We start from the raw sequence: 14,491 nt of genomic DNA, 5'->3' as shown, positions 1-14,491 counted from the left end.
CTCTTTAACCTAGCACAGATTTGACGCCTCTCAGATTAATTTTGGTGATGAATCCGATTTCAAAGAACATTCATCCAAAGTTGAACCCTGCACCTGCTAATGTATTTCAGTACTCTTACTAATAGCTTTAGAGAGCTTTTTAATTTATATTTCACTGTATATTAAGATATCCTCCTTCAGTTTGCCTGACTCTCTGTGAGAACATTTTTCATATTTCAGATCAGGACACCAAACACTAGAACTAAATGGATGAGATCATTTTAAATATTATGCAGATACCCACGCAGGTCAGGTATTTTAATATTTTCTCATCTCTAATTTATTTCTGAACTTGTTGAATGTGGCTTCTCATACGTCCTTTTAAGTATCTTCTTAATTTTAATGACATTTTAGAAAATTATTTCAGTATGTTCTGTATGTAGAAGTTTTTGTATAATGGGAAAAGGCTGCAGGGGTAATGAAGTAGAAACTATTCTGGTTTGGAGTTTCTAGCACAATAAGAACACTGAATGCTGCTATCAGTATGTTCACTGACCTTGGGCAAATCACTTAACTTCTATGTAAAACGAGTTGGTTGATGCCAATCTTATCACCAGCCACCAACTCTCCTAAGATGAACCTCACGGCCACCATCTTGTGCTCTCCTGCATCTACCACATTTAACCTATCTCCAAGTTCTCTTGTTTCCACTGTTTTTCAATTCTGTCCCCATCACTGCATCCCTAACAATCCCTTCCCTAACAACCTCTGTCAACATTGACCCTGATAGTTGCTACAATTTCCAATTTGGTCTTCCTACTATAGCTCTCTGCTTCTAAAATCAACAGTTCCCTCTAAGACTCAAGTTTGATCATGCAATTCACCTTCCAACAAACAGATACAGGCTCAATGGCTTTCTTTCCAAGGGGAGAGTCAGTTAAGTTCAGCAATTATTTCTTGAATATCTCTCAAATAAATGCCAAGAATTCCTCAACTTGACAATGAGAGACATTCAAAAGCTACTAGATGGACCAGTGTTAAGAATCAGAAACACAGGGTATTGGGGCAAATACCTTTTGACCAAGTATCTGTTTTTTTTTTATTCTGTAGGCATTTATGGAACTTTTTTTTAATTTACCAAAACAAAGGAAAGAAAATGGTGCATTAATAATGGTGCCTGTGTAATAGCTTAAGAGATAAAGTCAGAGGAAGGAATGGGATAGCAAAGGCATCCCTTTGGGCCTGGAAACCCTAATGAGGGAAGAGTTTGGAATAAAAGGTGAAGAGTGTTCAAGAGAGTCTGTAAGGTTCTGTTCTTGAGAAATACAATCTCATGGATTTTCTCCTTCTCTCTCCCTCCCTCCCCCATCCTCTCTCTCCCATAAAGGAAAGCGTCTTAATTTATCCCCACTACCCCATTCCCAGTCACAGACCACAAGACAGATTTGGTCCTTTGGAAGTTGATGGAGACCACTAGCCAAGGTTCCCTGGGCTGGGCAGAGATTGTTCTGGTGGAGGGCACTGTCATCAGTAACGAGCTAAAGGAACCTCACTAAGGACACCAGAGCAGAAGCATAGAAACCATCGCTCTTGATTCCAGGTAAGACAGATGCCTCTGGGGTTGGGGCAGGGAGTACCCCATAAATATCTGGGAGAGACTGAGCATGGGATACTCTGAAGGATTAAACAGTAGTGGAATCAGTACATTAAATGCTAATATGACCTCATATCCTCACCAGCAGTTAAGGCCTGGGGCATTCCCATAACAGGCTCATCTCCATCTACACTTTATCCCCAGCCTTTGTGGAGGACCTTTGTCCCAGGGCTCTGGAGCCCTGCACTTGCATGTTTTCCCTTCCTTCTCTGGGTGGTGTTGCCATCTTCGTCCTACAGGGCTTATCTACATTGTCAAATCATCCACTAAGCCCTTTCTCCATCCCTAGCATTATCCTTCCCAAATGCCCTTTAGGCAGAACCAGTCACTCCCTCTGCTGTGCCCAATCATATTCTCTGTTGCTGTGTGTGGCTATTCTCCCACTATTGAAAGGCATAAACCAGGCTAACTCAATTGTATGGCAACAGAGGATAAATTGGGGCTCAGTCCCCCAATCCCTTCTGTTCTTTTCACTCCTCCTGACCCAGCAGGTCTGAGTTAGGCACTTTCCCTGTTAGCTCCCATGCTCTCTGTAGGGTCATCCCCATCAGAACACTCAGCACACCACACTGCCTGTCCCCTCCACATAAATGTTATGTCCTCAATGACCATCCAATTGTCATATGACAGGGCCTCAGTGAATGAAGGAATTCATTGAGTGAGTCAGTGACAGAACAAATTAACAAGAAGTGAGAAAAGAGCATGTGCCATGGTTCTTCCTGGCATGAGTTTCTGTGAGCATCCATCAATGACCAGGAAAGTTCCAACGAGAGAAAGATGACTCGTTGGAAATAAATCAAGTAGAAATGTAACTCCAACTGTACAGTTTTGTCTGTGTGGTCTTAGGAAAGTCACTTTCCCTTCTGAGGCTCACCTTTATCTGTAAAGCTAGGAAATTCAACCGTTAGCTAGAATTTGTTGAAATCACATTCTGCACGGGGAACTTTGTTAAGCATTTTAATCGCATCGTCTCATTAAATCCTCAGTAACCCCATGAGCTGGATACTGTATTTCATATTCCAGATTCTAAATATGTCATCCACTCAAGGACAGACAAACTAATAAAGCTCTAAAGACCTGAGCCTAGATATACTCGATGCCAAAATCCAAATGCTCAAATGCTACCTCTGTGTCCTTTACAGTGCCTTTCATTTGCAAAATTCATAAATTTTAAGAAACCTCTGTGGCCTTGAACACCATATGCTGGGCCAGTTTCAGTCCCTTTACATACCCCACAGTTGTATAAATTCTAGAAGACAAGGTATCCTACGTATTACATTTGTAAAGTAATAAGCAGTTTGCTCCTCTCTAACACTAGGGTCCCCTGTGTAACACTCATGATTCCAAACTTTTGTTTTGAATCACACTTCAGAACTGCCCTTGCACACCCCAAATAGTTAATTACAAAGTGATAGGCTAGAAGCACTTCAAATGTCAATCAATGGATATATGGGGAAAAATGTGGTCTCAACATACAATGGAATGTTATTCAGCCTTAAAAAGAAAGAAAATTCATACTGCAGTGTAGATAAATCTTCAGAACATTATTCTGAATGTGAAGTAAGCCGGTCACCAAAACACCAATACTATATGATTTCATTCGTTTGAATCTAAAGCAATCAAATTCAGAGAAGGAAGAAGAAAAGAGTGTTTTGGTTTTTCAAAATGAAAAGTGTTCCACAGATTGGTTGCACAACAATGTCAAGGCCCCTAAAGCTATTGAACTGTGTGCTTAAGAGTAATTATGACATAATAGAAATTATGCCATAATTTAAAACATAAACAAAAATTGAGTGTATCGATTATCAACAGGGAATAAAATCTATCTCTGAAATTCCAACCATTGTCAACTATGTAGCAAAAAAAAAAAAAAAAAAAAAAAACATCTCTTGATGCCCTGGGAGAGCTGGATGAGGGTCTGGTGTGTTTCAGTAGTCAGGGAGAGGCTCCTGAGTCCTGGCAAATGATTCTGGGCAGATGCAGGGGCAGCAGGAGGCCTCAGGGAGGAGGGACACAATGTTCCCATGTTGTTGGGTTTTGTTTTTTTTCTAATTAAGAATCAATCAATTATTTTGGTATCACACACAGAGTAAATTTGTTCAAGAACTGGGTGGTAAGGAGGGATGTTTCTGCTTTTCTGAGTAAATATGTAGATGTGTGATCCTGAGCAAGCCGCTGAACTTCTCTAGATCTCTATTTCTTCAAGTGAAAAGGAGGAGACAGGGTATGATGGCATCTAATTTTCCTCCCAACCATAAAATCCTGATTCTATGCCAAATTACATGGTTTCTGCTCTCTCTTACCACCTCAGCCCCCATCATACAATATAATTTAACTTTCTTTCCTCCTTTCAGTTCAGTATTTTAAATTTTTCTCAAACAAACTATCTTATTAAATGGGAAATATTTTTCTACATTGAGAAGGATTTTTTTTTTGCCTAGCACATTCTCTTCATTAACACAACCACATACTTTGTTTCAATTTAAATGATAAAGGAAAACACCAAATTATCTCCTTGCTCCTATTCCTTTGCTCAAAAGTCACCAACTGTTTCATTACTCTGGAGACTTCCTTCACGAAAACCAGGGAGTGTGATAAGGTGAAATGTTTTCTTTCTAAATTCTTTTTTAACTTGAAAGGAAATAAATTGCACTAAGACAGCCTTTCACTTACAGCAGCTTCTGTTTTGAACATCTTGCAGCAGAGAAAAGTAAAATAAAAGTCTTCAGATAAAGAATAAAAGTAGTCTATTCCATAATAATATGGTCTAGTAGGCAACAGACCTCAAGAGGAGAATTGAGTTTTAGCTTCTTACTTTCTTCCTTTTCCCTGTTAAAAAAAACATGGCATGAGCAGAGCTGGCATTCAGTAGCTAGGCATAGTCAAATCTGTTGCTCAGGGCTGGCCCCTTTTCTGATTGATTGTGTGGTCTTTCTAATTGGTCAAACATCATTCTTATTAATCAGGCAGCTACTCTGATTGATTGGCACCTGTGTAGTGTTGTCATGAAATGTTGTCTGATTTCCCTCACCTATCACTCAACAATAGAAATACTGTGGTTTCTGACTTGTTTATTTAGTCCAAGTACAAAGTAATACACCATGATTAATGGAAATGGAGAGAAGAAGGAAAAGGAAGAAAGGGATCAGGAGAATCACTACTGGCCTATGTAAATTAGTGACTAATTTAACCTTATCACATGTAGATTACATGAATTAGATTTTAAATGAACATGCTCTGGTGTTACCATGCTTAGGAGCCTAGTCCTTAGACAGATAGACTGAATTTAAAATTATCTTGCTCTCATCCTGGCTATACTATGTTTATTGTGTTAATAACATTTCCTAGTTGTCAAAAAACCTAAAATGGTAGAGTACCAGGACTAACATAAACATCACTTTTGTCAGTAAATTGAATATTTGTCCCTGATATTTAAATACCATTTTCTAGGGCATAAGTGAACTCTTTGGGGTCTTGGAAGAAATAATTTATTACCTAGAAAATCTAAGTTATTTACCTCCCATGGATACACAGTTTGCATTTAGGGAGTAGTGTAGATAATTCATCAAAGGATCCGACCAACATTATTCTTATTTTACTTGAAAGATTTCTGATGATTATATAAACATTAAATTTGACACATTGGTTGACCTTTAAGAATGAGTCCTCTGTAATTGCTAAGCTTCTGGTTTTGCCAACTTCCAAATCTGTTAATTTATACACAACTTTACTCCAAATAAAGAATACAGTATAGTGAATGAATAAATGAGGAATCCCCATATGTGAGGCTAAGATTCCTTCACCTCCAGAGGAAAAATTATCTAATAAAATCTTGTACATTCCCAGTGCAGTGGCAAATACACCTATAATTCCAGAAACTCGGGAGGCTGGGGTAGGAGAATTGAGAGTTCAAAGCCAGCCTCAGCAAAAGTGAAATATTAAGCTACTCAGTGAGACCCTGTCTCTAAATTAAATGCAAAATAGGGCTGGGGATGTGGCTCAGTGTTTGAGTGCCCCTCAGTTCAACCTCTGGTACCACCCCCCCTCAAAAAAATATAGTACATGTGTTTTAAATTTTTTAAACATGTGAAGAGACCATAATCAATTATATGCTTTATCTTGTGCATTTGATAAAATGTTCTGGCTCATAAGAAGCACTCTTCTTTTACTGAAGGGGAAAAGAGAAATTTTGGGGTCCTTTAAAAGACAGCACTGAGTAATTGAACAAAGGTTCTTAAAATAAAGATGTGGATTGCTTGGACTATGAGGGAGTAGCTTGCACTAGACCAATCTTCCTACTAAGGGCAGTTATAAGATAGAAAAAAAACAAAAAATATCTGTTTGTAGGCATCAAAAGCAATTGGATCAGACACAACAAGATTCTGGACAAAAGAAAACTGTGGGAAGTGAGCCAACATTTTGTGTCATGGTTCCCCTAAAAGCTTTGCTGATTTTTAAATGTCTCATGAAAAGAAGTCAGCAAACAGAAGCATTTAAGTCAAGCCCAATGTTGATAAGGATTGTCAAGTATTTTTTTTCTGGTGCAGCCCCTTGAGTATAGTTTCTCTCAATCTGAAGACTTTGAACTAAAGACACAAAGTAGTGCCCCGCCCCACCACACACACACACACACACACACACACACACACTGCACATAAAATGTTATTACCATGATATTACAATTGAATTAGACTTTGCTTTCAAGGGGATGGGGCGTGGGTGAAGGCAGGAGAGATAAGGAGACAAGAATTACATGGCAGTCACTGATCAAACAATTCTGAAATCCGTTGATCATGTGTTGCTAGTAGTTCTTTGATTAGGGCTCAGTTCTGGGGATTTTCTACAGTTTTCTACAGTTCTTATTTCTGCTCTCTGATTGTCTCCTCCTTCTTGGTTATCGATCCCAAATTTCCTTTGCCACAAAAATCATTTTTACAGCTAAGTAGCTGTCTCAGTCTGATTCCTACTCATGTGAGATCAGAGACCCAGAAGACTCTTCTCATTTTGCACAGTCCAAGATTATGATGCTTCTGTCAATATAATTCTCTTAAAGAATGTTTCAGTTTCCTATAAATCATCAGACAAAAACTTCACTCAGAAATTTGGTACAGGCCCATTTTGCCTTGTGCTAAGGAATAACACCCTTAAAATTCTTAGAAAAAAAAATGTACCTAATTCAAACAATCTCCAAGGCAAGGCACACCCTTAATACTTTCTGAAATCTAATATTTCAATTGTACTCTTGAGATAATCTCTGCAATATAGAAAAGCTGGGAATAAGGTACAGTTTTACTTTTAAACTAGGAAAACCTTATGTCCTTTGTGTCTTCTCTAATTTGTGCTTTAAACTAAAAAACTTACCCCTTAGTACCTCTCTCTCTCTTTCTCTATGTATAATACATTAATCATACATAGCTGAAAATAACCAATTATACCTTTGACATTCTGTCTAGAAATCTCTTTACCCCAGTGACTCCACTGGGGACATTTTCTGTTGTCCATCTTGTCTCAGACAAAAGATTTCTTAAAATTTCTGCCATACATAACATGGGTTTCCTTTCCTTCAGCATCTAATTACTAATAGCCTCCTCCCTGTCATCAGTTCCCATCAACAATACCCTGAGGATCTTCCAGCCTCTTCCTGCCCACTGACCCTAAAGCTGAAGCCATATATATGTCTTAGGGTTTTGTTACAACCAACTTTTAGATATTATTTTCTGTTCCATTTTTATATTACTATGTAACTAGCCACAGCATAATTTGGTTTCCTAAATAATTTATTATTAGCTCTCATACTTCTGTGGGTTAACTAACTTTAGCTTACTCAGTTCTTGGTGGGGTCTCTCCTGCAGCTGCAGTAAGATATTGGCAAAGCTGTAGTGATATGAAAATTTCCAGATTTGGAAATCTGGGCTGGATTTCCAAAATGAATTCGATTTTATACTTAGCTTGGAGTTCCTTCTCTCTCCTCCCGCACCTTCCCTTCTCTCCCTTTCCCCAATGGAAACTTATCTTGGAGAATTTTCCTGGGCTTCTTCTCGATGTTACTTGATCCTCCTATAACACAGTGATCTCAAAGTAATTGCACTCTTAACAGTGAGCTTCCCAAGGGAACATCCAGGGTGAGGGTTCCAAGAGGCCATGCAAACAGCAAGACTTCTTAAACCCAGGCCTCTGGAATCCTGCAGTGTTAAAGATGATGTACTTTATTGCTCAAAGTAAATCACATGGCTTTTTTATATTAAAGGAGAGGGACATGATAAGGGCATAAGCACTAGGAGGCATAAATCACTAGAGGAACATCTTTAGACACCAGAATAGTAAAACCATTGAAAAACAAAGACAAAACTCTGAAAAGCAGCCAAAGGAAATATGACACATTAACTTCAAAGGAGCAACACTAGGATGGACATTAACTTTTCAAAAACAAGATAATGGCATCCAGAAGATAATGGAATACCTGCTTGAAGTGTAGAAAGAACATACTCCCAACCTAGAAATTTATATATAACAGAAACATCTTGCAAAAAAAGAAAGAAAAATGTGAAAAGGTCTTTTATAATGGCATCAAAGAACAACAAATTCCTAGAATTAAATCCAAAGAAATGTTATCAGGACCTCTACTCCCATGAGAGATATGTGACATCAATGAAAACCTATAGGTTCAATGTAGTCAAAATCAAAATTCAAGATAATACTTTTATAAAATTCACTGACTAATCTTATAAAAATGAAATGAGTAGAAAATAAACAGGGTATCATGCACCATGGCACAATCTGTAACTCCAGGAGCTTGGGAGACTGAGGCAAGAGTATTGAAAGTTCAAAGCCAGCCTCAGCAACTTAGCAAGGCCCTAAGCAACTTAGTGAGATCCTATCTCAAAATAAAAATAAAAGGGGCTAAGGATGTGGCTTAGTGGTTAAGCACCCCTGGTTCAATCTCTGGTACCAAAATAAAAATAAACAAGGTAATCTAGAAGAAGAACAAGTCTTAGTCTAGGATATATCAACCTATTATTGAGTCAGTTTGGTAATGATGCAGTAAAAAAACCAACTGACCTATAGAACAGAATAGAGACCTCAGAAGCTGATCCATAGGTACATGGTAAACTGATTCATAATTATAGCAAAACTTCAATTCAGTGAGGACATGTTTACCTTTTCAATAAATTGTTCTGGGTTTGTTGGATACTATTTAGGGAAAATATAACTTGATTCTGTTATGGACTTAATTATACCCTCCTAAAATTTATATTTTGAAAGCCTAACCCCCAAGTTACTATATTTAGTAATAGGTCACTTAAGAAGATATTAAGGTTAAATTGTAGGGCGGGAGGAGTTTGGCTTGGGGTAAAGCCCTTACCTGATATGCAAGAGAACCTGATCTGGAAAAAAAAAGATTGAATAGAGTTGTAAGTATGGGTCCTAATCCAGTAGGATCGAGGTCCTTCTTTAAAAAAAAGAGACAGGAGTACATGGAGGAAAGTCCATATAAGGACACAGTGAGAAGGTGGCCCACCTGCAAGCCAAGGAGAGATGCCTCAAGAGAAACCAACCCTACTGGCACATCGATTTTGAATTTCCAGCCTCCAGAATGTAAATCCACAATTTTTGTATTCTGAGGCATCCATTCCATGGTATTTTGTTTTGGTAGTAATATTCATTTTGGTACTATCAAGTGGGATTCTTCTAAAAATATCTAAAAATGCGGAAACAGCTTTGGAAATGAGTCATGGGTAGAGGATGGAAGAGTTTCGAGATCTATTAGGGACATGAGTATTAAAATGATCCTACTGGAGTCTCAGAGGAAATAAATATTTGCTCTTAGACAGTAGAGAACAAGCAATCCTTGTTATAAAGTGGCAAGGAACTTGGCTGGATTGTTTTTTTGTGTGTGTGTGTTTTGTAGAAGGGATAACTTGTCAAACAATAAAACTGGATATTTTTCTGAAGAGACTTTTAAACTAAGAGTTGAAGATGTGGCCTGATTTCTCCTTAGTGCTTATAGTAAAATGTGAGAGGATCTATTGAATGAATTGTTTATCAAAAAATAAACAGAATTTGAAGAGTTCTGGAAAACTCTCAAACCAGTTCATTTTACAAAACAACTTTAATACTAATGTTCTAAAGACAGCATCAAGAGTGTGGCTGAACAACCACTCCAAAATAAATAAATACATAATTCACAGAAACACTTATTTACTTGGTATTTTTTAAAATATTGAAAACTAATCTTGATTCCCTTCAGGCTAGATACATGCTTAAAGGATCTATTGGAAAAGAAGTATATAAATATTCGCAATTAGTGAAAAAAAACAGCTTCATAACATAAGAATACTTTGAAGATCGCAAATAAACTTTCATTAAGGAGGTGACATTTTTAAATGTTCACTGTTCAATGTAAATGAAAAAAAATCACAGTTTTATAAATACTTAAACTTTCAGCTCAATGATAGAAATCTTTCTTAGCTGATCTGACAAATTAAAACTGCCTCTGCTTAAAAAAAAGAAAAGAAATTATCCATGATCCAAGCAGTCATTTCAGCATGCACCAGGAAAGACACTTTCAGCTTGGACTAAAAGGGATAGAGATGCAACAAAATGTAGAAAAAGTATTAAACTTCTTGGATCCCACAGAATGTGATAATAAAGCTACTTGGCTGGAAACATGAATTATCCTTCAAGAAAAATGGTGAATGGCCCCAAAGGCCATTCAGGTCCAGAGCACACAGGTCTTGGGAATATACTTGTCTCCTCTTTCGTTTCACTGGCCAGACTGCCACCACACAATGCCTGGAGGTTAAAGATGCCACCTAGAGTCAGTCCTGCCTGTGTTCATGGAGGTGACAGTGCCATTCCTGTACTCCTGGAAAGGCAGAGTATCAAGAGGATTTTCTCTAACCTTAAAATCTAATGCAACTGTCAGCTAGGTTTTGGACTTGACAAGAACCCATCATTCTTTTCTAAAGTGGTGACTTCACCCCATTAGAATGGGAATATCTATCTCCTGCCTGTCTTGGCATAGAATTTTGGAAATACATAATTTGTCTGGCTTAACAAATTCCAAGCTGGAGATGAATTTTGCCTCATTATAAACCATACATTGAGTCCCACCCTATCTGATTTAAATATTTTGAAGAGACTTTGGACCTGGAGTTGATGCTCAAATGAGCTTTCTTGGGGGGCTACAGGAATAGGGTGAATATATTTTACATGTGAGAAGGACATGAATTCATACTGAAATATTCATAGCAGTACTGTATGTAATCTACCAAAATTGACAACTACCCAAATAGGTATCAGTAATAAAATGAATATTTATATAGCCACATAGTTGAATACTATGCAAATTAGCATAACTCCCTATAACTATATGCACCAATATTAGAGAATCTCACAAATATAAACCTATAAATCAATCATAAAAGAAAATATATGATTCCATGTATACATAATGCAGAGACAGGCAAACGTGATCCATGATCTTGAGATGGATACTGGTCACACAGTGTGTTCAGTTCATTGAACTTCATGTGCACTTTTCTGGATGTGTATTATAGTTAGAGAAAATCTCATTTCTAAATGAAGAAGAGATAAAGATCTGTTCAGACCAATAAATACAGAGAATTCATAGTCAGCAGGTCCAAAGTAAAAGAATTATTTAATGAGTTCTTCAAGCAGAAGAAAATGATCCCAGATGGTAGCAAGGAAATGCAGAATATTATTAAGAGTAACAGCAGTGAATGGATTAAACTAAATGAATACTGACTGCATGACACAGTAAATGTTCTCTTATGAAGTATAAAGCATATGTAGAGCTAGAGCAGGTGACAATGGACCGAAGGTGAGAAAGGAGTCCTGTGAACTGCTCCACAGTCTTACATTTCTCAGAAAGTGGTGAAAAGTTCTAATTTACAGTAGATTCTCAAAGTCTAGTGTTCATAATGTTCTGTCTAGCCTAATAGGAGTAATCTCTAACCAAAGGCAAATAAAGGAGAAAAATTGAATAGTAATAAATAAAATTCTTGACTATTTCAAATGAGGGAATGAAGGAAAAAAGAATAAAGAAAACAAATAGCAAAATAGGAGATTTAAGTATATGAAATGGCAATTATATAAATGTAATGAACTAAATATTCTTACGGTAAAATTTTTAGAATAGATTTTTAAAAAACCATGCTACTTATAAAAGACATATTCTAATATATAGACACATAAATATTGAAATTAAAAAATGAAAATAGATATGCCATAAAAAAACTGGTGCTATATTCATATCACAAAAAGTAGATTTTACCAAATAAGGATTACTAGAGCATAGCCATGTAAGTATACTTAACACCACTGAGTTGAACACTAAAAAATTGTTAAGATGACAAATTTTATGTTTCATATTTTCTACAATTAGTTATTTTTTTCATTTTTAAACAAAAAAAGAAGCATTCTAGTTATAAATAGGTATAATGATAAAATGGTCGATCTACCAGAAAGATAAAACAATTCTAAATTTGAATTAACGTGGCATAGCCTCAAAATACATAAGCCCAAAACTGGAAGAACAGGAGAAACTTTTAGAAAAGGATTCTTAGCATAAATATAATTGTGAGTTTCATAACTCTACCTCTTCTATTATTCCCCCCACGTTGGCCCTCTGGCATAAATCCAAAGGCAAGTTCAGTAAAAGCAAGACCTTGGGAGGGCAGTTAATTAATTCCAGGTACACAGATCAATAATGGGTTGGCTTGATCTACAGATACCATTTAGGGTATCTAGAAGAATGCACAGACTACATATCCATCAGATAATCCCCTGGAAGCAGAAATGTAAATATGAAAATGAACCACATCCAGCTTGCCAGGGAGATTATTGACAGACAAGTCTGCCTGTTTGTTTGTTATTTTTTACACTTAATCATTAAAAATACAACTGGCCATGATCCCAAAGAACCTCAGTCACTGGAGGCGTGAAAAGGAAGTGGATCTACTTTCTCTTTGGATGGGCTGCATGAAGATGAGACTTTTGATACCGTCTAACTTTATCAGATCTTAAGTCAAAAGAGAAAAAGGAGAAAGAAATATGAATGTATAAGAGCAGAGTATGTATTTTCTGATCCCCAAACCACCCTAACCCAGCCCCTGTACAATTAAGGGAGGGAAGTTGTGTCAACCTTAGGGACAGTGGGAAATCCATCATCTTTAAAGCCTGCTGTGGACTCAGGCATTTGATGGGAGCTCACCAAGCAAAGAGCAGATGGCTGCAGAAAAGTTCCCTTCTGACACACAGCTGGGCCTCCATCTGTCCCCAAACTCAGCTCTGTAGGCAGAACAGATTCTTAACAAGAAGGAAAACTCTGAATAGGGGATTCGCAAGTCTGATCGGATGTGGACCAGTTTTAGGGCTGGTAGAACATGCATTTTATGACCTTTTCTCAGGGTAATCCAAGTAAGAAAATTTACCAACTCTTAGTCTATGAAACTTTTTAAAATCAAATCTCTTCTTTGGTTTTCTTAGAAACCATGTGTGATAGCAAAGACTTCAATTTAAAGAACAAAAAAACCTTATGCCATAAAACTGTATTTTTTCAGTTTTCTGTGTATGCACAGTTCAATGGAGTCTATAAATATGACCCTTGTAGACAATACTTGAGGCTCTTTTAAAACACAAACTTGGACTTCTAGCTTAATCATTCTTCAAGCTTTATCTTAGCCTTTCTATGGGAATATGAGCAATTGATTCCATACATATGGCTGTAACATCCCAGAGGAAAAAAAGAGTATCCCTAGGGTACTTATTAGTGGCAGGAAATCATGTTTATATCACTCCCTGCCCCTGTTTACTCCGGATTTCTAGAAAAATATTAGTAGAAGCTGCAGCTCCAAACTGCGAACTGGTTGCTTGATTGATCTAACCATTTTCTAACACTTAAGTGGCCAAAAAATAAAAGAAATCAAATTCATATATTTGACTTTCTTTGTTCTCAATTCTTTTCCAACACCAGAAAAGCATCAATGGAGACAAAAAAAAAATAGTATTCAAGTGGAAGAGAGAACCGGGGAGAAAGAAAGAGAAGGAAAATACTCTAGTAATTCACAAAGTCCCAGTATTAATAAAAGTAAATTATATGTACATTGAGCTAGATAAAGACTGGGACACTGAGATACACACACACACACACACACACACACACACACACACACAGGCACAGTATCACTGAAGGTATTATAGAGCCATTCAGGTGTGTAATGTGCTGTCTTAATATTAGTTACTGTGTGCTGAGCATTTTCAAAACAGATCTTCATATATTTTTAGCCTAGAGAAAGAATTTTTCCCCCTTTGGAAAACATTTTGAAGAAAAAAATATCAAATGGCATTACCATAACCAGAGAGAGGCAGGCAATGGGAGAAAGAAAAAAAAAAAAAAAAAAAAACCTTAGGCATTCCATATTTTAAAAAGAAGTTTTATTTTACTTTAGAAAGCTAGTGGCTTATGGAATATAGGAGAATAGGTTGCAAAAGGGTTAAAGTAACCTCAAAGAATCATTGAATTACAAGCATAATCCCTGACAAGGCTACTGTTTTCTAGTATTTTATGTAAAACTCAAAATTGAATTTGCCAACAGACATGGAAAATTAAATTCCCTTGAGAAAGTTGCAAGAACCTACGTTTTGCTACAGGAGAATAGAACATTAATAGAAGTTGCACAATATCTGTCTTTTTTAATCAAAATCTCAACAGGCCCTGAACAGTAGCATGCCTCAAAGGAAACACCACTGAGAGAGGAAGAAAAACCCCCCTTTGTGCAAGACCCGTCCTGTCCATCAGGAGCTGGCATGATGGATGAAGGACACTCAGCCAGG

This window comes from Marmota monax, unplaced genomic scaffold (genome assembly GCF_021218885.2).
Source record: "Marmota monax isolate L192 unplaced genomic scaffold, Marmota_monax_Labrador192_F-V1.1 WCK01_AAM20220418_F8-fsc00011, whole genome shotgun sequence".
Classification (NCBI taxonomy): Eukaryota; Metazoa; Chordata; class Mammalia; order Rodentia; family Sciuridae; genus Marmota; species Marmota monax.
Note: the sequence above shows the minus strand (reverse complement) of the source record.